We start from the raw sequence: 26,693 nt of genomic DNA, 5'->3' as shown, positions 1-26,693 counted from the left end.
GAATTGGCGTTCCCCAGGGGAAAAGCACAGAAGGGTTTTAATCTATGAATGCGTGCCGTTCATTCCCGCTTTCAGGGAATTCTCCTTTGCTTCTTCTGCATTCATGATCCAGACCATCCAGATGATAGACGTGGGCGGCGCATATGGGAGTGTTCAGGAGAGGAGAGGTATCCTGAGCTACCCTTCGCCAGGAAGTGTGCTCAGCAATTCTGCACACACAGAGGCGCAGAGAAGGGGCTTGCTTTGTGCACCTCATTCCCAGGCTCTTAACGAGGCGTTTCCAAATCAGGTTTGTCATCAAATACCACTAATACGGATTAACATAAACACACTACCACATATAAAATAGATAATCAACAAAGATCTATTTTATAGCACAATATTTTGTAATAACCTATAAGGGAGAAGAATCTGAAAAACAATATACGTACACACACACACATTTATATATGTATAGCTATAACTGAATCACTGTATTGTACACCTGAAACTAACCGAACACTGAAAATGAACTGTGCTCCAATAAAGAAACAGGTATCACTTCAAAAAAGAAATATCACAGTCTGTCCTCCAAAATGTGGCTCTAAATTTCAGTCCCTACTAAGAGCACACAGAGATGAGTTCTTCACTGAGTATAAAGCAATCTGAACTCAAATCCATTTGTACAACTTCTGCTTTCACCAAAGGACTGGTCAGTTCAGTTCAGTCTCTCAGTTGTGTCCGACTCTTTGCGACCCCATGAATCGCAGCATGCCAGGCCTCCCTGTCTATCATCAACTCCCGGAGTTCACTCAAACTCACGTCCATCGAGCCAGTGATGCCATCTCATCAGCCATCCAGCCATCTCATCCTCTGTCGTCCCCTTCTCCTTCTGCCCTCAATCCCTCCCAACATCAGAGTCTTTTCCAATGAGCCAACTCTTCGCATGAGGTGGCCAAAGTATTGGAGTTTAAGCTTCAGCATCAGTCCTTCCAATGAACACCCAAGACTGATCTCCTTTAGGATGGACTAGTTGAATCTCCTTGCTGTCCAAGGGACTCTCAAGAGTCTTCTCCAACACCACAGTTCAAAAGCATCAATTCTTCAGCACTCAGCTTTCTTCATAGTCCAACTCTCACATCCATACATGACCACTGGAAAAACCATAGCTTTGACTAGACGGACCTTTGTTGGCAAAGTAATGTCTCTGCTTTTCAATATGCTTTCTAGGTTGGTCATAACTTTCTTTCCAAGGAATAAGCGTCTTTTAATTTCATGGCTGCAGTCACCATCTGCAGTGATTTTGGAGCCCAAAAAAATAAAGTCTGACACTATTTCCACTGTTTCCCCATCTATTTCCCATGAAGTGACGGGACCAGATGCCATGATCTTTGTTTTCTGAATATTGAGCTGTAAGCCAACTTTTTCACTCTCTTCTTTCACTTTCATCAAGAGGCTTTTAGTTCCTCTTCACTTTCTGCCATAAAGGTGGTGTCATCTGCATATCTGAGGTTATTGATATTTCTCCCGGCAATCTTGATTCCAGCTTGTGCTTCTTCCAGCCCAGCGTTTCTCATGATGTACTCTGCATATAAGTTAAATAAGCAGGTGACAATATACAGCCTTGACGTACTCCTTTTGCTATTTGGAACCAGTCTGTTGTTCCATGTCCAGTTCTAACTGGTCAGAAGATGACAATTCAATACGGTTAAGGTTGGAAAGTCATGCCTTTAATTTCTGTGGGCATCAGGTTGATATACAACAGTAATGAGAATACATATATGGCTGTAATTAAACAATGTGAATATCTTCTATTAAATAACTTGTTTTGATAAGTGTGCTTGTTAAGAACCTTGGGTCAGCATGTGTTAAGTCCCAGCTATGGCCTGACCACCCAGACCTGAGCACTGCAGAGAGCAGAGCACCTGTGGGAAGAGTTCCTCTCCCCAGGGAGCTGGGGTCCCATGGAGGAGTCAGCTTGTTTATTCAGAATATTTTTGTTGGATTCTGAAATGCAAAGATCTGTTAGTGGTTGGAGGGAAGAAATAGTTTTGAGGGAAATCAAGATATGTACTTATGTTAAATTGAGAATGACCCTTCAGTTCAGTTCAGTTCAGTTGCTCAGTCGTGACCCTTAGAAGAAGCAAAATGTAAAGTCTCAGTTAATGACTAATATCATCTTTCTCCTGGTGATTCGCCAAAGAGGATTGCCCAAAAGGAAAGCCCTCCTTATAGCTGTTGGTTGAATTGTTTTGAGGAGGCAGCTCTGTTCATGAGAGGGATGAAAAATAATTCAAAACTGGAGTTATTTTAGGAAGGAGAAGTCATGATTTGGTCTTGATGACTCCTGGCTGTTTGTATCCTTTGTCTGAATTACAGATAATTTGTTATTCAGGGTTGGAATGGGGCAAGAGGGGTGCTCCCCTCAGGCACACAGTCTAAGGGGGCGCCAGAAAACTCAGCAATCAAACTGATACTTTTAATGCAGAATTTTTCTTTAAAAAAATCAAAATTAATGCAAAAACTCCACAATGGAAAAAAATACCAAAAATTGAATGGGACCAGCTGAGCATTGTCACCCATTGCTCACCTTCACCTGGCCTCACGCCCGCCTTGCTCTAAACCGCCGCGGCACTCTGCTCATCACAGGCAGCTTCCATCGTGTGCTCTGGTCATTCGCGTCTGTGTCACACCGACCGCGTGGACGACCTCTGGGACGTTAGGCACAAGCCTGTGTGTGCCTTGAGACCCCTTATCTTACCCAGAATTGTACGCTGTCCACCGCAGTTACTCACTAAGGTCTTGCAATCAGAGAGCTCAGCAAATTAGAGCTCAGAACCTGTGATGTTCAGTGAGCCTTCCCAGGACTGTGTCTGTAAAGGGCTAAGAGAATGCAGAGAAGCCACTCTACAGGAAAGCCTTTTGCATTGGCAGTTTATCTTTGTATACCTTTCCCTTTGATTACATTCGTTCTAAATTACTCTGTTCTGTGGTCATACTGATTTTTAAGGGCCAGCCATGTTGGGGTGCACAATTAGAGATACCTTATTTTATTCCATTTTCTATGAGATTTTGACTTGTTTAAACATCTCACGAACATCTCACCTAGTATGTGCTACTTTGGATGAACTCACCCAAAGCTGCGTCTGTCCTCCTTGAAACCTGTTGCTCCTTCTCTGTCCCCTTCTTGATGAAGGGCACCATCAGCCCCTTCGTTTCTGAAACCAGAATGCTGGGGTTGACCTTGATTCTTTACTGTCTTTAATGACCTGTGTCCAGGCCAGGTCTCATTCTATCCGTTCTGCTCCATTAATAGCCTTCAGGTTTCCCACGGCTGTGGACCATGGCTCCGGGTGACCGTGGCCATCGTCTCTTGTCCAGTTGTCCAGCTGTGTCCTGATGATGTCTCTCCCCTTCTTCAGACCTACTGAAGGCTCGCTGGCCATTTCCCTTGGGAGAAGCGTCCAGTCTCCATAGCAGTGTGTCCAGGGCCTCCTCCATCGAGTTCCTTCCTTTTCAGGCCCATCTGACCCAATGACACGATGCTCTGGCTGACACTCTGCACTTCCCCTATTCTCTGCAGGGGGCCTGCCTCCAGCTCAGCTGTCGCCCTTCCCCCGCCAGCCGTGGGTTGCTTTGGGTGCCCTCCTCCGTGTTCCCAGGATGCGAGGCACATGCCTTTGTCGGAGGATGACGCAGACTCTAGTGGGTTGTGATAGCCCCCTCTAGGCTGTGAACCACTTTGGGAGTACGTGTGGCCTGAGTGTGTCTTTTCATATCCTAGCACCCCAGCGTAAAGCCTATCACATAGCAATCATTCATGTGCGTGTGTGCGTTGCTCTAGCCGTGTCCAACTCCTGGCAATCCTGTGCCCTGTAACCACCAGGATTCTCTGTCCATGGGTTTCTCCAGGCAAGGATACTGGAGTGGGTTGCCTTGCCCTCTTCCAGGGGATCTTCGTGAACCAGGGATCAAACATGCGTCCCTTACGTCTTCTGCATCGGCAGGTGGGTTCCTTACCACTAGCGCCACCTAGTCTCATGAAACTTGCCCAAGTCATCCAGTCACTTGTTAAATTATATCGTTCTTGCATTCACTACCCTTCTACCCATTCTAATTGCCAAATTCTAGTTTAGATTTTTATCACTGGATTCTTTCTACAAAATATATTTTAAATCCTATCTACACTATCGCTACTCTCCGCATCTCTATCTGCTGAATTCCTTCTTGCGTCTTTCAGTATTCATCTTCCATGGTCTCCCCATCAAATGTTCTCTGCTTTCGTACACTTGAGGAAACCCCTCCCTCCTTTGATGGGTTTCTTCCCTTCCTCTCCCACCGCCCCCACCCATGCACTCGATTTGCATCATATTGATATAATTCACTCAGCAGTCACCATTGCCTTGTTAGATTGTGGGCAGGGATGGTTCCTCCCTCCCTCTGTTCCCCAACGGGTCCAGCTCAGTGCTTTGGTCATAGAAGGGGCTCAGAATTGAATTGGAACTGAACACAATTGAATAAACTCTCCATTTATGGAATAATTTGCTTTAGAGTTGCCAGAATTAAATGGCCGCTCCAGTGGCAATATTACTCTAACTCACTAACATCATTTGACCCACCGAGGAGCTAGTTAATTAAGTAGGTGGATTAAAAATATAATCTGCTAGAGGAAGACTGTTTTGGCAAGAACCCATACACTTTTTTTTTTGAAAACATAAGCATCTTTCAGTTATAATTTTCTCTCGCTTTCCACCCCAAACAGCAAGAGGACCCTCTGCCCGGGACCGTTGATGTCTGGCTGAAGGGTCCTGGCCCGTACACCTGTGTGCCAGATGTGCTCTGCAGGCTGAGTGCTGGCCCCGTCCATCTGCAAGGCGTGCCCCATGCTGGCTCCTTTCTGTAGGAAAGAGGGCCTGGGTCCCCAGCCTTTTTACACAGTGGTTCCCTGGTGCTTGCCTGTTTTCCTTAACTTAAAACCCCCTTCATTGAATTTCAATGTCTTGGGTGACCTTTGCCAACCCAGGAGGCCTTAGTGCCTTTGCTTATCCATGACTCGGCTTTTCCTCTGCGTGTTTGATTTCCGCCTGGTGCTGCTTTTTTTCTGACTCGTATCACCACTTGTGGGACTGCTGTTTGGTCTTCTGTAGCCAAAACCGCCGCATCAGCATCAGTAGTGGTTAATAGCTGATCAGATCCTCGGGATTTCCATGCAGCACCCGAAGAAGAGTATCGTATGATGTTGAATGTAGCCTGAGCTTGAATGAATGGGATTCTGTAACAAATGGATCTGTATTGATGGGCGCTGGAGACAGGATAGCTTTGTGATCTTCTTTGTTCCTGTAAGAATGCCTCTGCAACTGAATCTGGCCCATTTCTATGCCAATGTGCTAATAGTTGTGGAATCTCATTCATCTCAATGGAGGCCAGTTAGCTCTGGAATCCCATCTGTTTGAGTGGATGCAGTAAAATGTCATGGAAATGTGGCCATTCACTCACATCACCAGTGAGAGCTTTCTCACTGTTCATTTTCCTTCGTTTTAAGTGACTCCCTCCAATTACACAGATTCTTGCACCAACTGGGAAAAAAAAAGGCATTTGGAGTTTTCATTAATTTTTCATTTTGATTTTTAAGTGCTTGTCCACAAAGAGAGAATTAAACAGTTACAAAAATGCACACAGTCTAAATGGAGATGCTCTCATCCTTCCAACGGATTCAAAAACTGCCTCGGCCAGATTTTGCCAGTCCTTTTTAGCATACGATGCCCAAGGCTGTGTTTTGGCCCAGAGGAATTTTTAGGCTGACTTTTTTTTTTTTTTTGCTCCTGAAAATAGAGTTTAAGCGATAGAAAAACAGGATGAGTCTTAACGAGAACAGGGGTAAAGGAGGTGCTGTCTCTCACAGATTGCTGGACTGACACAATAGTTAAGAATGTGGCAGGCCTTCCAGTTAAAGCCCTGGCTGGCTGGGCCACAGAAAAGCTGGAGCCAGTCTGTCTGTAGACTTCGGCAGGAGCTTGTAAAATCAGTGAGTAGGAGATAAGGACCGTTTCATACATCTGTCATTTCCCTAAGAAATTTCCCAAATTGACTTTTAAGAAATTTAACTTTTAAAAAAGAATGTATATTTATGTATTTAAACATCCATCTGATGTGCTTAGATAGATGGACAAACAGCACAGAAGAAAAGGTGATTTGCTAAAAATAAGGATGAGGAAACAGCAGGTGTTGTTCTGTTCTGGCTTGATCAGTTGATCGAATATGCTTAAAGCTATCAGGCACTTGCATGGTCTCAGCAGTATTAGGAATAATTAATGCTTCCTAGGTGCCACCGTTTTCAGAACTTTACATGCATTGACTCGTTTATCCCTTGTCACAGATTTGTGAATTAAGCCTGGTTGTTGTCGCCATGTGATAAATCAGGGAACTGAGACTCTGTGGCACTCAGACTTCACTCTTTGCTTTTTAATGGGTTGGCCAAAGAGCTCCTTCAGTTTATTCAGTAAAAATGAAAAGACACATTTTTCACTTCCACCAAGAACTTTATTGAACATTGCATTCACCATTTTGTCCCACTACCTTCTGCCATTTTTTCAAAAGCTTCATAATTCCATCTTCCCAAAACTTTTTATCTTTTTGAGCAGATAGCTGTTCCAGGTGTCTTTTACTGTCTTCCAGGAAATTGAAATTTATTCCATTGAGATAAATTTATAAAGGCCAAAATAAATGGACATCCGAAGGTGCAATATCTGGGGATATAGTGGGTGAATCAGAACTTCCCAGCCAAACACTGTTTTTGCCTGGTCATTAAAGAAATACGCCATCTTGTATTGCCCTCACGGAAGAGTGTGTGTGTTTTGCTGACTAATTCTGGATGTTTTACACTGAGTACTGCTTTCACCTTTTCCCTCCCCTCTCTCACTTTAAACAAGAGGCTCTTTAGACCCTCTTCACTTTCTGTCGTAAGGGTGGTATCATCGGCATATCTGAGGTGATTGATACTTCTCCCAGCAATCTTGATTCCAGCTTGTGCTTCATCCAGCCCAGTGTTTCTCATGATGTACTCTGCATATAAGTTAAACAAACAAAGTGACAACATATAGCCTGGACGTAATCCTTTCCCAATTTCAAACCAATCCATTGGTCCTTGTCCGGTTCTAACTGTTGCTTCTTGACCTACATACAGATTTCTCAGGAGGCAGGTAAGGTAGTCTGGTATTCCCATCTCTTTAAGAATTTCCCATAGTTTGTTGTGATCCACACGGTCAAAGGCTTTGGCATCGTCAATAAAACAGAAGTAGATGGTTTTCTACAATTTTCTTGCTTTTTCTATGATCTGATGGGTGTTGGCAATTTGATCTCTGGTTCCTCTGCCTTTTCTAAATCCAGCTTGAACATCTGGAAGTTTTCAGTTCACATAATGTTGGAGCCTTGCTTGGAGAATTTCGAGCATTACATTGCTAGCGTGAGAGATGAGTGCAGTTGCGCAGTAGTTTGAGCATTCTCTGGCATTGCCTTTCTTTGGGATTGGAATGAAAATGGACCTTTTCCAGTCCTGTGACCACTGCTGAGTTTTTCAAATTTGCTGGCATATTGAGTGCAGCACTTCCACAGCATCATCTTTTAGCATTTGAAATAACTCAGCTGGAATTCCATCACCTCCACTAACTTTGTTCGTAGTGATGCTTCCTAAGGCCCGTTTGGCTTCTCATTCCAGCATGTCTGGCTCTAGGTAAATGATCACACCATTGAGGTTATCTGGGTCATGAAGATCTTTTTTGTACGGTTCTTCTATGTATTCCTGCCACCTCTTACTAGCTTCTGCTTCTGTTGGGTCCATACCATTTCTGACCTTTATTGTGCCCATCTTTGCATGGATTGCTCCCTTGGTACCTCTAATTTTCTTGAAGAGATCTCCAGTCTTGCCCATTCAGTTGTTTTCCTCTATTTCTTTGCTGGATCACTGAGGAAGTCTTTCATATCTCTCCTTGCTATTCTTTGGAATTCTGCATTCAGATGGGTGTATCTTTCCTTTTTTCCTTTGCCTTTTGTTTCTCTTCTTTTCTGAGCTATTTGTCAGACCTCCTCAGACAACCACTTTGCCTTTTTGCATTTCTTTTTCTTGGGGATGGTTTTGATCACAGCCTCCTGCACCAGTGTTATAAAACTCTGTCCATAGTTCCTTAGGCACTCTGTCTATCAGATCTAATCCCTTGGATCTATTTGTCACTTCTACTGTCTAATCCTAATGGATTTGTGATTTAACACCCTTATGGCAGAAAGCAAAGAGGAACTAAAGAGCCTCTTGATCAAAGTGAAAGAGGAGAGTGAAAAAGCTGGCTTAAAACTCAACATTTAAAAAGGGAAGATCATGGCATCCAGTCCCATCACTTCATGGTGAATATTTTCATGGGAAACAATGTAAACAGTGACAGATTTTATTTTCCTGGACTCCAAAATCACTGCAGATGGTGACTGCAGCCATGAAATTAAAAGATGCTCCTTGGAAGAAAAGCTATGACAAACCTAGACAGCATATTAAAAAGCAGAGACATTACTTTGCCTACAAAGATCCTTCTAGTCAAAGCTATGGTTTTTCCAATAGTCATGTATGGATGTGAGAGCTGGACCATAGAGAAAGCTGAATGCTGAAGAATTGATGCTTTTGAACTGTGGTGTTGGAGAAGATTCCTGAGAGTCCCTTGGACTGCAAGGAGATCCAACCAGTCCATCCTAAAGGAAATCAGTCCTGAATATTCATTGGAAGGACTGATGCTGGAGCTGAAGCTCCAATACTTTGGCCACCTGGTGTGAAGAACTGACTCATTTGAAAAGACCCTGATGCTGGGAAAGATTGAAGGTGGGAGGAGAAGGGGATGACAGAGGATGAGATGACTGGATGGCATCACCAACTTGATGAACATGAGTTTGAGCAAGCTCGGGCATTGGTGATGGACAGGGAAGCCTGGCGTGTTGCAGTCCACAGGGTCACAAACTTTGGACATGACTGAGAGACTGAATTGACTGCCGGACTGCTTTCGGTTAGCCTAACTGGGAGTTGTACTTGTTGGAATTAATCATTTGGCTTTCTGGAAGGAGCTCCTAACAGAGGACTCCCTTCCAGTCTCACCACATGTACAACGTCCCCTTCTTTGGATGAAGACCAGCCCATGGTGTGGCTGGTGGAGGTTCATTCCGCTTGCCCCATGACCTCTTCCATCCCATATTATTGCACAGTCTCCATTTTTCATCTCCCGTCACAATTTGTTTTTAAAATGGAACATTTTCATTGTGCTTAAGTAAAGAATCACATGCAGAAATAGGTCAAGAAGGTTTCTTTTGCTTAACTTATGAGACATCCAAACAACAAAACAATGAACATAACCAGGGTGGTGCAAATGATTTTCAAAGCTTAATTTGGATATTTTGAATATGTCAGCTATCTCCCACATGGTATAATACTGATTGTTCTCAATACTTTGATTTGATCACTCTCAACCTCAGCTGGTCTACCCGACCGTGGAGCATCATCCAGCAAGATACCTCCAGCACGAAACGTCGCAAACCAGTTTTGACATGTTTGATCAGCCTCAGCACCTTTTCCATACACTGCGCTAATCTTTTTTGGCATTTCAGTTGCATTTTTACCTTTCTTAAAATAGTAAAGCATAATATCCCAGAAACGTTGCTTTTTTTTCTTTCATCTTCAATATCGAAGTTTTGGCTACCCAAAACTTCACCAAATTTGATGTTATTTTTTTTAAATGCATGATGATATGACAGCTGACACAATATAATCTAACAAAGCTGTTTCAAATGAAGTTAATAGATGACTAAACGCTACTAGAGACATCCTACAGAAGAAGCCAAATGAATATTTTGGCCAACCCAATACATTAGCTTTATTATCATTTGTTTCCTGGATTAAGACTCGCCTGATTGTTTTTAAGGTGTGAATTCATAAAGCAGTGAAACTTCCAGTTTTAATTACACATGCCGGAACTGATGCCGCAGATTCTCATTGATTTACAATGTCTACAATTAGACACATTCTGAATTTAAAACTTTTCAAAAATGTGGATTTTTTTATTTCAAAAGAAATTAACAATTTTAACAATTTTTTAACAGGATTTAATATCACATGATGGCATTTTCCCCCATCATGTGATATTTAAATACACAGTTTCCTCCCGAAACAGATAAGCAGCTAAGAAACATTACAATTCATGCATTACCAGCCAAACTAGCAAGATAATACTGCTCTATTTTCTTACAAACTTCCCTTCTCCTAACTCTGTCCTGAGGAGTGGGCTACCATAATTTCACTTGGGAGATCACACCATCACTTTGTATCATACATAAAACCAAGTCATGCTTCAACAATTAGAATGATGTGATTACTAAAATGGCAGTTGTTTAAAAATATCCTTTAATAACAATGCCATGACTCAATTCTTACTGTATCACAGTCCCTTATAAACTCTGTTATATATTAAAATGTGTTACTGGTTTCAAAGATGCTTCTTTGAGAAGTGTAGACCTTACTCTAACAGTGCTACTCATGATCAGAGTGTCTTTGGATTCTTGTTGCAATTGCCTAGTTTCTTTCTTTATTGAGGTGTAGTTAACTTACAGTGTTGTGTTAATTTCTGCTGTACACCACAGTGACTCAGCTGTGTATATATGTGTGTGTGTGCGCATTCATTTTCAGTAATCTTTCCATTATGCTTTCTCACGGGCTCCTGAATGCAGGTCTGTGTGCTCTATGCCAGGACCTTGACGTTCATCCGCTCTGCATCCAGTGCTTGCGCCTGCTGACCCCAGCGCCCAGTCCCTGACTCCACCAGCTCTGCCCCTTGGTGACCCCCAGCCTGTTCTCCGTGTCCACGGTTCTGTTTCTGTTTGATAGTTGGGTTCATTTGTGTCCTATTTTAGATTCTACACATAAGTGATAGCATGCGGTATTTGTCTTTCTGTCTGACTTCACTCAGTATGATCATCTCCAAGGCCGTCCATTTACTGCAGACGGCGTTATTTCATCCTATTTATGGCTGAGTACCATTCTGTTGTATATACGGCCGTATCTTCTTATCCATTGCTCTTTCGCTGGACATTTAGGTTGCTTGCAGGTTCTGACTATTGTGAAAAGCGATGCTGTGACCCTAAGGGTGAATGTATCTTTTTGAATTGTGATTTTGTCTGGATATAAGGCATTAGTTTATTTAGGGCGGTGGCTATTCTTCATCCTTAGGAGAGATTGCTTTAAGAATATAATTTCAGAAGAAAGTCTAGTCACCATGGGGAGGGAAAATTTGGAAATCAGTAATGGAAGTGTAAATATAAAGTCACGAAGTGATTATTTTCATGTAATCAATAACTGTTAGTTTAGTTATCACATACACTTCCAAACGCCTGTGCCTTCATACGATACCATTTCATCTCCTGCTAACATCACAGTCCGATGAGATCAGCAGGCCCAGGACCAGGCTCCTGCCATGCCTTGGCTCTGCTGTCTCCTAGGTTGTCGGAGTGTTTTCTGTGTCCGGCCAGCAGTGAGAGAAGAGAGAGCAAGGAGGAGGTTTGAGGACCAGCCCCAGAGATGGCATACGTCATGTCTACCCACACTTCACCGGCCAGAGCTCAGTGTGGCACCCCCAGGGAACTGCAGGGGATGTTAGGAAAGATTGTCTGCTTGTGGGACTAGAAGGAAAAGTAAATGGAATTCAGCAAGGGCATAGCAGTGTCTCTGCCACCCTACTTCCAGGAGTGTTCTCTCCCAAAAGTGTTCCAAGCATATCTTGAAATATAACAATAATTTTTTTAATTGAATTATAGTTGATTTACAATATCATGTTCAGTTCAGTTCAGTCGCTCAGTTGTGTCCGACTCTTTGCAACCCCATGAATCGCAGTACGCCTTGCCTCCCTGTCCATCACCAACTCCCGGAGTTCACTCAGACTCACGTCCATCGAGTCCGTGATGCCATCCAGCCATCTCATCCTCTGTCGTCCCCTTCTCCTCCTGCCCCCAATCCCTCCCAGCATCAGAGTCTTTTCCAGTGAGTCAACTCTTCACATGAGGTGGCCAAAGTACTGGAGTTTCAGCTTTAGCATCATTCCTTCCAAAGAAAATCCCAGGGTTGATCTCCTTCAGAATGGACTGGTTGGATCTCCTTGCAGTCCAAGGGACTCTCAAGAGTCTTCTCCAACACCACAGTTCAAAAGCATCAGTTCTTCGGTGCTCAGCTTTCTTCACAGTCCAATTCTCACATCCATACATGACCACTGGAAAAACCATGGCCTTGACTAGACGGACCTTAGTTGGCAAAGTAATGTCTCTGCTTTTGAATATGCTATCTAGGTTGGTCATAACTTTCCTTCCAAGGAGTAAGTGTCTTTTAATTTCATGGCTGCAATCACCGTCTGCAGTGATTTTGGAACCCCAAAAAATAAAGTCTGACACTGTTTCCACTGTTTCCCCATCTATTTCCCATGAAGTGATGGGACCGGATGCCATGATCTTCATTGAATTCAGTGTTTTCTGAATGTTGAGCTTTAAGTGAACTTTTTCACTCTCCTCTTTCACTTTCATCAAGAAGCTTTTTAGTTCCTCTTCACTTTCTGCCATAGAAAGTGGTGTCATCTGCGTATCTGAGGTTATTGAGATTTCTCCCGGCAATCTTGATTCCAGCTTGTGTTTCTTCCAGCCCAGCGTTTCTCATGATGTACTCTGCATAGAAGTTAAAGAAGCAGGGTGACAATATACAGCCTTGACGTACTCCTTTTCCTATTTGGAACCAGTCTGTTGTTCCATGTCCAGTTCTAACTATTGCTTCCTGACCTGCATAGAGATTTCTCAAGAGGCAGGTTAGGTGGTCTGGTATTCCCATCTCTTTCAGAATTTTCCACAGTTTATTGTGATCGACACAGTCAAAGGCTTTGGCATAGTCAATAAAGCAGAAATAGATGTTTTTTCTGGAACTCTCTCGCTTTTTCCATGATCTAGCAGATATTAGCAATTTGATCTCTGGTTCCTCTGCCTTTTCTAAAACCAGCTTGAACATCTGGAAGTTCATGGTTCACGTATTGCTGAAGCCTGGCTTGGAGAATTTTGAGCATTACTCTACCAGCGTGTGAGATGAGTGCAATTGTGTGGTAGTTTGAGCATTCTTTGGCATTGCCTTTCTTTGGGATTGGAATGAAAACGGACCTTTTCCAGTCCTGTGGCCACTGCTGAGTTTTCCAAATTAGCTGGCATATTGAGAGCAGCACTTTCACAGCATCATCTTTCAGGATTTGAAATAGCTCAATTGGAATTCCATCACCTCCACTAGCTTTGTTTGTAGTGATGCTTTCTCAGGCTCACTTGACTTCACATTCCAGGATGTCTGGCTCTAGGTGAGTGATCACACCATCGTGATTATCTTGGTCATGAAGATCTTTTTATATAGTTCTTCTGTGTATTCTTGCCACCTCTTCTTAATATCTTTTGCTTCTCTTAGGTCCATACCATTTCTGTCATTTATCGAGCCCATCTTTGCATGAAATGTTTCCTTGGTGTCTCTAATTTTCTTGAAGAGATCTCTAGTCTTTCCCATTCTGTTGCTTTCCTCTATTTCTTTGCATTGATCGCTGAGGAAGGCTTCGTTATCTCCAGGTATATAGGTGTGTATATATAGATAGATAGATATACACATACACATGCAAATACTTGTTCTCCTGTTCTTTGCCCTTATAGAATATTACAAAATATTGAGACAGTTCCCTCTGCTATACAGTAGGACTTTGTTGGTTATATATTTTACATATAACAGTGTGTATTGTATGTACAGAAAAATACAAATGAACTTATTTCTGTAATAGAAAGAGACTCACAGACATAGAATAGAAGCATGAATAAATTGCCGAATCACTTACTGTAACTACCTCAAAGGAAAAGTGCCTCTGGTGCCCTCTGGTAGCTTTCTTATGCTGGCTTTATGTTTTTTCCACATTGCATACATGATTCCATTCAGATGACATAAGCAAAGCTGTTTCAAGACTTGTTGTTTTTTGTCTACCAAGCAGCTCTTAAGGGTTTTTCTGACAAATGGGATGGAAAGGCAGTGTCAAGAGGGGCATGGAATTGGGGGCTGTGCAAGAAAACTGCCAAACTTTGGAAGAAGAAAGCCTTGGGATGACTTATAAAGGAAATGAGCTATTCCCTCATGTGGAAGATCAAACTTCAGTGTTCAAATGAGGTTAAATATTTTATTTTTCTAGGTAGTATCTCTTTTTTTCTCAAAAAGAATAAAGGGTATTTCACACATCTTTATTTGTAAGAAATAGGTTGCTAGCTTTTCTTTCTTCTATTCCCAAGTCTCTTTTTTTTTCTCAGTTTTTTATTTTTTAAATTTTAAAATCTTTAATTCTTACATGCGTTCCCAAACATGAACCCCCTCCCACCTCCCTCCCCATAACATCTCTGTGGGTCATCCCCATGCACCAGCCCCAAGCATGCTGTATCCTGCGTCAGACATAGACTGGCGATTCGATTCTTACATGATAGTATACATGTCTCTTGAGAGCCATAGTTAATTAAAATAATCATGGAAACTGTTGATAAAAAGTAAACCAAAAATAATTTTTAAATAAAACACTGAAATTCTCTATTTTTGTTCCAGACGCTCTCTAGAGACTCCTGCACGCGTAAGTTGCCTTTTTCCTCCTTTTTTTGTCTCCATTCTGTCCATTCAGGTCGAATAGCTCTATTGCATGTGTGCAGATTGTGGTCACTTTCACGGGTGCTCTGAGGTGCAGGTAAATAAGTGACCGTGCATGATTTTTATATTACGTGGCAGGAAGGCAAAATAGTCAAATAAACATTTTAAACAGGTGTTTGGGAGTGACTGTACATTCTTAACAAAGATACTGCACACTCTTGCATTTTCCATGTGGGGTTTTTTGTTTGTTTGTTTGTTTGTTTTTCCTTTTTGGCTGTGCTGTGCTTTGCAGCTAGCCAGATTTTGATTCCTGGACCAGGGATCAAACCCATACCCCCTGCAGTGAAAGCGCGGAGCCCTAACCACTGAACCACCAGGAAAGTCCCTTTGCCTCTTCTTCTGACCTGGCTCTGAGCCCTGGCTTCTTCCGAAGCTGCATCTGCTCTAGAACTGGCATGGCGGGGATCTGCTCTACTTCCATGTTGTGGGACATTTCAGTAGCCAGTGGTGAGCATCTTCACGTTTACTTCCCAGACACCAAACATTGGCTTTTCCCACACAAGGAAGATTCTATTTTGATAAAGCTGACAGATTGGATCTGACCCCAGGGTAGGGAAGATGTTAGTGTTTATGGTTTGTGTTCTTGACCAGATATTTTGAGGCTCAGAGTGAGCTGATGTGTTAATTTCCTATTGTCACTACAACAAATGACCACAAACCCAGTAGCTTTTAAAGCCACCCTCAAATATCCTCTTACATCTCGGCAGGTCACAAATTTGAAATCAGTCTCACTGGGCTAAAATTAAGGTATGAACCGTCCCCTCTGGAGGATCAGAGAAGAGAATCAGTTTTCCTGCCTTTTCCTGCCTCCAGTGGCAGGCTGTTTTCCTTGGCTTTGGGCCCCTTTTTCCGCTTTACTAGCAAAGTCACTCCAGTTCCGCTTGCATCGTCACGTCATCCCAATCCTGGTGTGTCATTAAATCTCCCGTTGCCTTCCTCCTATAAGGAACCTTCTGATTACATTGGGCTATGATAATCTAGAATAATCGTCTCATTTCAAGACCCTTACTTTTTAAAAAAAAAAAATGTGTTATTTGTTTAATTTTGTTGAAGTATAGTTGATTTGCAATACTGTGTTCATTTCTTCCATACAGCAAAGTGACACAGTTAACATATACTTATTCTTTTGTGTGTGTGTGTGATCTTTTTTTTTTTTTTTTTTTTTTTTGGTTTACATCTGCAAAGTCCCTTTTGCCACGTAAGATAATACTCCCAAGTTCCAGGGCTAGGGCAGATACCTTTGGGGGCCATTATTCAGCCCCCAGTAGCTGGCTCAAGGCAGCTCTTCTACAGAGCAGAGGTCCATGTCTTCTGTGGTCTGAATGGGTGCTGCTGCTGCTGCTGCTAAGTCGCCTCAGTCATGTCCAACTCTGTGTGACCCCATAGATGGCAGCCCACCAGGCTCTGCCGTCCCTGGGATTCTCCAGGCAAGAACACTGGAGTGGGTTGCCATTTCCTTCTCCAATGCATGAAAGTGAAAAGTGAAAGTGAAGTCGCTCAGTTGTGTCCAACTCTTCGCCACCCCACGGACCACAACCTACCAGGCTCCTCTATCCATGGGATTTTCCAGGCAAGAGTACTGGAGTAGGGTGCCATCGCCTTCAGTACCCCTCAAATCCGCATGCTGAAATTCTTACCCCTGAGGCAGTGGCATTCAGAGGTGGAGTCTTTTGAGGGTGATGCGAATGTGAGGGCAGAGCCCTCATTGTTGAGATTATAACGGAGACCCCAGAGATGCAGCTTGCCTCCCCGACCGTGTGACAACTCAAGAAGGAGGCACAGGCTACATACCAGGGAGACGGGGGCCCTCTGCATAACAGGACCGTGTAGGCATCTTGACTCTCCAGCCCCCAGAATTGTGATAAGCACATTTCTGTTGTTTATTCACTACCAGACTATGGTATGTTCTTTCAGCATACCTCTGAAACTGACAGAGGCAACCTCCTCTTCATGGCAGGACTGCAAGTCAGCTACACTCTCTCTTCTCCAGACTTTCTTCACGATCTCCCAGCTCCAAAATGTCAGCCTCTTCCATCCCTCTGCCCATCCGCTTGTCCCAGTACACAGTCTTGTGCGAGCCTCTTTGCAGAGCTAGCTTTGTGTGTATAAATATCTTGGTCACTTCTTTTTTTTTTTTTCAAAATGTTGAATATTTTAAGTAGTGAATGTAAATTTATTAACAAAATCCCTTCCAGGGAGGAATAAAAATAGATAAGAATATTTAAACTACTGAATTAAGATTTTAAGAAAATGCATAAGAATCAAAGAAGGAGAGAAGGAAGTCTCCTAAATATGAATAGAGGACAAAAATCCAAAGCCTGGGAGTGCTCAGGACCCAGACTTGATCCTGACAGAGGCCCCCAGAGATGAGGCCCTTCCAAGAGAAATGACTGCAGGGTGCCCTGGGGAGACTAGACCTGTGTCCAGGGACAGAGGCCAGGAAATCAGACGTGCAGGTGACCCTGGGCTCAGACCTTGGATATCTGTCAGCAGAACCTGTGTGGACCGAGTCTGTCTGCATTGGTTGGTTGGTTGATGTACCTGTTTCTCTTTTTTAATTATTAAGATATAATTCACATTGGAATGATACTCTTAACACTAGGGATAACCTTATTTCTATGGAAAATGTCATGACTATTTTTGATAGGAATTTCCTTAAATTTGTAGACTGCTTTGGGTAGTATGGACATTTTAACGATATTATTTCTTCCAATGCATGAACACAGGATATCTTTGCATTTATTTGTATCATTTTTAGTTTCCTTCCTCAGTGTCTTATAGATTTCAGAGATTAGGCCTTTCACATCCTTGGTTAAATTTGTTTCAAGTATCCTATTCTTGATTCAATTGTCAGTGAGATTATCATTTTGATTTCTCTTTCTGATAATTCATTGTTAGTGTATAGAAGTGCAACAGATTTCTGTACATTAATCTTGTATCCTGCAATTTTACTTAATTCATTTATGAGTTCTAGTAGTTTTCTGGTGCAGTCTTTAGAGTTTTCTAAGGGCTTACCTTGTGGCTCAGCTGATAAAGAATCTGCCTGCATGTGGGAAACCTGGGTTCAGTCCCTGGGTTGGGAAGATCCCCTGGAGAAGGGAAAGGCTACCCACTCCAGTGTTCCTGCCTGGAAAACTCCATGGACTGGATAGTCCCTGGGGTCACAGAGGGACAGATGTGACTGAGGGACCTTCCCTTTTACTTTCACTTAGAGTTTTCTATACGTAGTATCATGTCATCTACAAATGATTTTACTTCTTTCTTCCAATTTGTATGCCTTTTCTTTTTCTTATCTAATTTCTGTGGCTAGGATTTTTTAGTAATATATTGAATAAAAGTATTGATGTCCTTGTCTTATTCCTGATTTTAGAAGAAAGGCTTTCAGCTTTCCACCATGGAATATTATATTAGCTGTGGGTTTGTAATATATGGTATATATTACATTGAAGTATATTGAACAAGTAAACCTAAAACTTGTATGGAGCCACAAAAGACACTGAATAGCCAAAATAATCCTGAGAAGAAAAGAACATAGCTGAAGGTATCATACTGCCTAACTTCAGACTATGAAACAAAGCTACCACAATCAAAACAGTATGGTACTGGCACAAACACAAATACAGAGATCAATGGAGCAGAAGACAGAGCCCATGAATAAAACCCATGCGTACGGTCATTCAACCTACAACAAAGAAGGCAAGAATATGCAATAAGTAAAAGACAGTCTCTTCAATAAGTGGTGTTGGAAAGACTGGACAGCTTATGTAAAAGAATAAAAGTAGAACATTTTCTCACACAGCGTACAGAAGTAAATTCAAAATGAACTAAAGACCTGAATGTAATGCCTGAAACGATTAAACTCCTAGAAGAAAACATAGGCAGTGCATGCTTCGATATTGGTCTTCCTCAGGCAAGGGAAACAGAAGCAAACCTGAACAAATGGAACTTAAGCTTCAAACAGTGAAGGAGACCATCAGCAAAATGAAAAGTCAACCTAGTGAGCGGGGAAAATATTTGCAAGTGAGGGGTTCATAGCCAAACATATAAAGAACTCATGAAACTCAGTACCAAAGAGCCAAACCATCCAGCTTTAAAATGGACAAAATATCTGAACAGACATTTTCCCAAAGATGACATACAAATGGCCAACAGACACGGGAGAAAATGCTCACTGTCACTCATCATCCAGGAAATGCAAATCAAAACCACAGTGAGATATCACCTCACACCTACAAGAATGGCTGTTATTAAAAAGGTAAGAAATAACAAGTGTTGGTGAGGAGAAAAGGGAACTTTCATGCACTGTTGGTACGAAGGTAAATTGGCACAAACACTATAGCAAACAATGTAAATGTTCCTCAGATTAGAAAATTAAAAGTAGAACTACCATATGATCCAGTAATTCCCATTCATTCAAAAACAAAAACTGTTATTCACAAAGACACATGTGCCCCAGTGTTTGTAGCAGCATTGTGTACAATAGGCAAGATGTCGGAAGGAATCTAAGTATCCATCATCAGATGGATGGATAAAGAAGACGTGACATATCCATATATATATACATATGCATACGTATAAGGGGATATGCATATATACAAGGGGATATGCAGATATATAAGGGGATATGCAGATATATAAGGGGATATGCATATATATAAGGGGATATGCATATATATAAGGGATATGCATATATATAATAGAATATTAACCATAAAAAGGAAAATTTCCATCTGCAACAACATGGATATTCCTGGAGGATATTATATCTGGTGAAATAAAGTGGACCGAGGTGAACAGATGCTGTATGTTTCACTTACATATGGACTGTAAAATATATAACAAATGAACAGGTATAACAAAACAGACTGAAAGATACAGAGAAGAAACCAGTGGTCACCAGAAGGGAGAGGGTTGCACAGAGCGGCAAAATAGATGAAGAGGACTAATAGGTGCAAACTACTAAATATAAAGAGAAATCAGTTCTAGGCTGTAATGTAGAGTAGACGGAATTAATTGGTCAGTATCTTGTAACAACTTTGTATGGAGTGTAATATATAGCAATATCACATTACTGCACTGTACATCTGAAAGCAATATACCGTCATGAGTTTTTAAAAAGATAACTTCAGAAGTACAATTATAGCTATTGTATTTCCTTTTATCTCTGTTGTTACCAATATTTTCATCCTGTGTTCCTCTCTACCTCACGTTCCTTCCTGACTCGTGGCTTCTCTAGCCTCATGGTTTCTGCCAACATGAAACTATGTTTTCTGCTTTTTTCTGCGAGTTTTCTTCCCCTTTCTGTGCCAGTCATCTCTCTGCGTCATTCTTGGTGTGTTGAGAATTGAAAACCAACCGGTACTAGAACTCCAACAGGACATGTGAGTCACCCTCCCCTGTAGAGGCTCCCATTAAGAAGACTACACATACGTTACCTTCCCTTAAGAATCTATGGCTGAGTCTCCCTTGGGAGCCAAACCCGAGTCCAGCCTTTCGGCTTGGTCTGGCAGAATTCCTTGATACCAAGCACGGTAACCTTTGTGCAAGGAGGAGCTTGCTGCCACTTTTCTGAAAAACAAGCAGTCATCCCACAGACATTTGGGCCTATACATATTTTACCTTATGTTTTTGGAATCTGTGTGGAAATAACCTTTGGTGAAAGCTGTCTCTTCAGAAGTGTATGTAACAGCTTTGGATAGAGTGTTGATGCCCTAAAACTTATATTTACATTCCTGTTCTCGTAATTTATGAGATTAAAATCTTAGAGTTTTATACATTCTAACATATTTCTGCCTATTATTTTCTGAAAGTCATATTTCCTTAGCAGATGGAATCTTATAAACGTGCCCTAAAAGGGAACACAGGGACATTTTGTATATGCTTTTAAAAACAGACTTTCATGTGCCAAATGAGCACCTCCTGGTGCAAAGAGGGATTCAGATCTCACTCTCTGCTCGCTGGGTGTTCTCAGGGCCTCCTTCGACTGCACTATTCCCTCTTAATGACTTGCTTCCACATCTTTCCTTCCTGCTGCTCCTGCTAATTCGCTTCAGTCCTGTCCGACTCTGTGTGACCCCATAGACGGCAGCCCACCAGGCTCCCCCGTCCCTGTGATTCTCCAGGCAAGAACGCTGGAGTAGGTTGCCATTTCCTTCTCCAGTGCATGAAAGTGAAAAGTGAAAGGGAAGTCACTCAGTCGTGTCTGTCTCTTAGCGACCCCATGGACTGCAGCCTACCAGGCTCTTCTGGCCATGGGATTTACCAGGCAAGAGTACTGGAGTGGGGTGCCATTGCCTTCTCCAATCTTTCCCTCCTAGACACAATTAAAAGGATGAAAGAAATACCTTTTTGTGTGTGTGTGTGCCACATTCAAGCTATTCACTGTGGCTTCCCTTTGGGTTAAGCTGAATGTAATTTCATCAGTAATATTTTTGCTGAAGATGACAGATATCAGAAAGACTGAGAAACTACCAGGCATGTAAAGCTGACTTCTTTACAGCTGTGTTTCTTTTCTATCAAGACGAGCAGCAAAGCAACTCACGGGATTTGTGCTGAGTTTAGCATTTTTGCTGAAAACAGGTACTTGGCCAAATGTCTTTGAGAAATTTTAAGTGGCATTACCTGGAACCAATGTTTTAAATAAATAGGGAGATTTGAGCCAAAATACAGTAAGAAAAGAAGCAATATGCATGTTGTGTCTGTCAATGCAAAAATTTCCCCCACAAGAAACTCTAAATCAGCTGAAGAAATACAGGAGAGTTCTGTGTTCTTTATCACAAGTAATGTAAATATCTATCTTATGTTCACTTCTGCCTATATTTTTTATATTTTGTCTGTATGAACTTTATGTTTTAAATTTCAGTAGGAGGAAATAGATACGTTTTCTCCAAAAATCATGCCTGTTTTGTTGTGTAGATTATACTTGAAAGCAGTAATGCGTAAAATTAGCACCTCTCACCACCACATTAAAGTGTTTGGCTTCTGTGGACTCTACTAAGAGTTCCGACTCCAACTTGGAGTCCTCAAGGAAGTGCATACAAAGTCATCAATGCATTAACTAGCATTTTTAATTATTCAATATGCCTGTAGGTGCTTAACTAAGACAGGTCAAATTCCTTTATTTTATTCAATTATTAGTAGAAGGCATTTGAGCTCATTGGCACTGATGGCTCAGGGATAAAGAAAATGCCTGCCAATGCAGGAGACGTGGGTTCGATCCCTGGGTCAGGAAGATCCCCTGGAGAAGGAAATGTCAACCCACTCCAGTAGTCTTGCCTGGGAAATCCCACGGGGGTTTGCAAGAATTGGAAACAGCTCAGTGACTAAAGCAACAGCAGAGGAGGCATCTGACCTGGTCCCAAGGCATGTCCACGATGGCAGCTCTCACGTTTTTTGTTCATCTGAAGCAGGAGTCCGCAAGCCGTGGTCTATGGGCCACATTCAGCAGACTGTTTTGTAAATAATAATTTATGGGAAGAAAGCCACGCCCATCTGTTCATGGACTGTCTGTGGCTGCTTTTGTGCATAGTTTGTACAAAAGCAGAGTTGAGTAGCTGTGACAGACTATATGTGGCCTGCCATCTGAAATGTTTACTCTCTTTACACAAGAAATTTGTCAACCTCGTATCTTGATCAGCGTCCTCACATTTTAGCTGCCTCAGAATCATCTGGAGGGTTTGTTAAGATGCAGATTGCTTGGCCCACTGCAGCCTTTCTGACTCTGTAGATCTTGGGTGGAGCCTGGAAAAGCTACATGTTCAGTAAGTTTCCAGATAATATGTATGTGCTCGTTCAGGGACTCTGCTTTGAGAACTGCACTATGCTACTCTGGCCACCTCATGCGAAGAGCTGACTCATTGGAAAAGACTCTGACGCTGGGAGGGATTGGGGGCAGGAGGAGAAGGGGATGACCAAGGATGAGATGGCTGGATGGCATCACAGACTCGATGGACGCGAGTCTGAGTGAACTCCGGGAGTTGGTGATGGACAGGGAGGCCTGGCTGCGATTCATCGGGTCGCAGAGTAAGACACGACTGAGCAACTGAACTGAAAGGAACTGTGATTTTTTTTTAAAGATCATATGTAAGTGTCATGTTTACATAGAATAATATTTAAATGTTTAGAAATATAAACCTGGAAGCTTCCATGCTAATTTAGGTTTAAATGCATACAAAAGCAACCTCCAGTAAATTGTGTGAAAAGAAATGATTAAAATGTAATTTTTTAAAAAACTTTTAAATTGATCAAAAACATGGACAAGTTCAACTGAAGAAAATGTAGTGTGCTGTGTTAATAAAAAGGTCTCGCAGATACAGACATAAATGTTAACTGTTCCCAAGACCCCTGCCACCCCCTGGCATATATCCTCCCAGTGGCTGGTGGGTGCTGCCTCCTCCCATCTCACTATGTATCAGGGATAGATTATTGCATCCCAGCATTAAGGATGCAAGCAGTTATTTTAAAGTCCTCTCTTTTTAATTTTCTCCTCTAGTATGTTATTTTCACCTTTTTTGTTTCATTTTTTAAAAATCTTCGTGTAAAACACTTGCTTTCTGGACAACACAATTTAGGAAGCTTTATTTGTTAATAGAACCTGCTTCTCTTCTCTTGACCCCTTTTATGGATGATGAAACTGACACCCAAAGATTCTCATAGGTTTTAGATCCAGGACCCCCTGACCTGGCCCCCACTTCCTTTTCATCTGCCACCTCAGCTCCTGTTTGCTTTGCCTCAGGTGGTGAGGGGGGAAAAAAACCCAATGAGCCCAAACTTAAATCAAGCATGAAGAAAGAAAGCACTGCTAATACCAATGACCATCTTTTTTCCTAACACCCTGAAACAAAGGAAATTCTCTGCTTCCAGGAATAGCCTTAATCAGTCACATATGTGAGCATAGACCCAGTGACTGTTCAGACAATTTTCCACCAACATAACAGGATTTTCCTGGCACATTGATTTTTTTTTCTCTTTCCTAGTATCAGTATAAGTAGTTTTTTGTTTTTCATTGGTTTTTTTCTAGAAGATCTGAGGCATAATAACAGACCTTTCAACCAGAGAGACAGGGTGCTGAAAATCTGCGGTGTTTGAAAGCAAAGAAAAATGAAGGACTGTTAAAAATAGAAATAGTCCCCCGTTAGTAAAAACAAACAAACAGCTTTAAAAATCTAAGAACTGTGCCCTGCATGGGTGGGTTTGCTAACTGTCAGCTTCACCAGTTAATGATGTAGTTTGTCTAATGGAGATAGAAAACACCATTTGTAGCAATCCTGGGCTTCGTGTGTGTGATTTAAAAATCAAATTGAGTGGAAATGCAGCAAATACTAAATGGCATTGTTTGTTTTCTAATTAATTTACTACAAACTACAAAATAAAGTCTTCAGTGTATTAGATGGTCTGTAATTTTTAGAAGAGAAAGCACTGAAAACTTTGACCTCTCATAGTCCATTGACTTTCTTTTCATCAGAGAGACAAGCTGCATTTTGTGTTTGAAGAGGATATCGATATTTTGGGGGACATCACTTTTGGAGTTCAGTGTGTGGCATAAGTCAGCCAGGGATATCATCTCCTTTGCAAGGCTCAGGGGAGCCCTGGGAGAGCCTGGGACCCCTTGGTCACCCTGGGGATGATGTTCACGTTTAATGTTAACAGTCCAGGGATCCAGGCCCCAGAGAGAAGGTCATCGGCGTGAGGACAGCCGCTCCCATCACAGCTGCGCATGGACTTTTTGTTCTGTAGGGGCGATTAGCACAGTGCAGGCACTCAGTGTACGTGAGCACAGAATGGCTGAGGAGAAACTGCAGAGAAGGTCGAACCAGCAGATCTGGGTGCAGAATCTCTATCAGCCGCAGGCTGGTTCTGTGACCTTCGGGCGAAGTCATCTTAACTCGCGGAGACTTAGTTTTCTTGTCTGGAAAATACGGGTCATAACAACTGCCTCCTAGGGCTGTTCTATGGGCTAGAACTTACAGCTCATAAGCGGAGCGCCTGACATGTGGTCAACAAATAAATGGAAGTTATTATAGATCAAAACATTTCAGGGTGTGCAGAAACCAACCTGGGAAGTCAGTAAGTAAGCCTTATAAGTCTTTGTTCTCAGCTTTCCTCACATTTCACCTTTACTCCCTTACTTCCTTGACTGAAATTTTAGTCCTAATGTTTTTTGCTCAGGACTTATGTTGTTACTGAACCTAAGTTCATGTGTCTGATACATAGTGAAGCCAAGCAAACCTGAAGTTTGGAGCAGAGAAAGGTTTATTGCAGCATTGAGCAAGGAAAAGATATGACTCGTACCCCAAACACCCTGAACTCCTCAAAGGATTTCAGCAAAGCGTTTTTAAAGGCCAGGAGAGGGAGGGATGTCTCAGGGTATGTGATCAGCTCAACCACAATTCCCTGACTGGTTGATGATCAGTGTTTAGGAGTCAGCAGGTCTGGGCTACGTGCTCATGATCATCAGGTAGTTCATTTCTTCCATTTGGTGGTGGTTTTAGCATCTAGGCTTTCTTGATAGCTGGTGGCTCAGCTCAGATATCAGTGCTTTCCTGATGGCTCAGTTGGTAAAGAACCCGCCTGCAATGCAGGAGACCTGGGTTTGATCCCTGGGTTGGGAAGCTCCCCTGGAGAAGAGAAAGGCTACTCACTCCAGTATTCTGGCCTGGAGAATTCCATGGACTGTGTAAGTCCATGGGGTTGCAAAGAGACGGGCATGACTGAGTGACTTTCACTTCACTTTAGTATCTGAAAAACTCAGGAAATATGCATGAGATGCTAATATCCAGGTACCTTAGAGAGGAACTGTAGCAGAGGATATGGGGGAGAGGCCTGTCCTAGGAAGGCCCGTAGGGTCCTGGGTAACACTCTGATGTGGTCTCCTCCCTGCCCTAACTTCAAAGCCACAGTTCATTCCAGCAAGCTTATTCTCAGCAGACGAAAAAGGACCATTGCCAAAAGTTTATCATTTACCTGGTGTTTGCACTGCACCAGGAACTGGTTTTCTTTTGGTATTACCTCATTACTTCATTTCATCCTCACAACACCTCTCAGAAGTCAATTCTGCTATTACCCCCATTTTACAATAAAAACTGACCTATTGATGGGCAAGACAGTTGTCCAAGGGGACAGAGCCATGACTGGCGCCTTGGCGGTCTTGCTCTGAAATCATGCTCTTCGCCACCACTCTGCTGGCCTGGAGATCCTGTTCTTGTTTCATGCCAGATGGTTGACCTTCAGGACTTGCCATTCACAGGGCACAGGAGTTTGGGAATTTTGGCGAATATTGGTCATTAGGGCCCAAGTGAGCCTATGAAGTCCACTGTCAGCCCACCCTAGAATCTAGTTCACCATCAAAGAAGTCTGAGTGCTGTGTACCCTTGGAGTGTCCTTCATGGGGAACAGGGCAATTGAACGCCCTTAACATTAGGACCGCAGTTAGGAGCTGTTAAAATTAGAAGCTTTATGAGAACTAGAAGTGCAGTAGCGCTTGACCATCCTGTGTGCCTCCAGTGCCCACACTGGCAGCTGGCACATACTGGCAAGTGAGGCTTGGATGGATGGATGGATGACTGAAGGCAGACAAACGGATTTGATGGTTGTGCAGACCAATGGACGGATGGTGCTCTTACAGGGAAGTTTACAGTGAGGAACTGATATTAAACTATTTCGCGGACCTTTAATGGTTGTGTCTCTTCCTTACTTTGGCTAGGTTATAATTTTCCCTCGCAATGATATTTATCTTGCTGAGTAGGTCATTCCAAATGGCTACGTAAAACCCAAAGTTGGACGTCTAACGTCTTGAAACCACACAGATGAGGACCACATTCAGTCAGTCAGTCAGTCAACAAATACTCATTGAGAGTCTACTGCATGTTAGGTAACTCTTATGGGAGCTTAAAGCATAGCTGATAACAAACCAGAGAAAAACTCTGCCCTCCTAGTGAATGCATTGTAATGGATGAGA

At 42.4% G+C, this 26,693-nt stretch overlaps 1 protein-coding gene across 2 annotated transcripts in view; it reads left to right on the top strand.

The window, feature by feature from the left end:
* Nucleotides 1–26,693, top strand: part of RARB (retinoic acid receptor beta) — an 869,358-nt gene that overhangs the window by 396,021 nt on the left and 446,644 nt on the right. The gene's annotated exons all lie outside the window — the stretch shown is intronic.

This window comes from Ovis aries, chromosome 26, assembly GCF_016772045.2.
Source record: "Ovis aries strain OAR_USU_Benz2616 breed Rambouillet chromosome 26, ARS-UI_Ramb_v3.0, whole genome shotgun sequence".
NCBI classification, from domain to species: Eukaryota; Metazoa; Chordata; class Mammalia; order Artiodactyla; family Bovidae; genus Ovis; species Ovis aries.
This window is presented reverse-complemented; position numbering and strand designations above follow the sequence as displayed.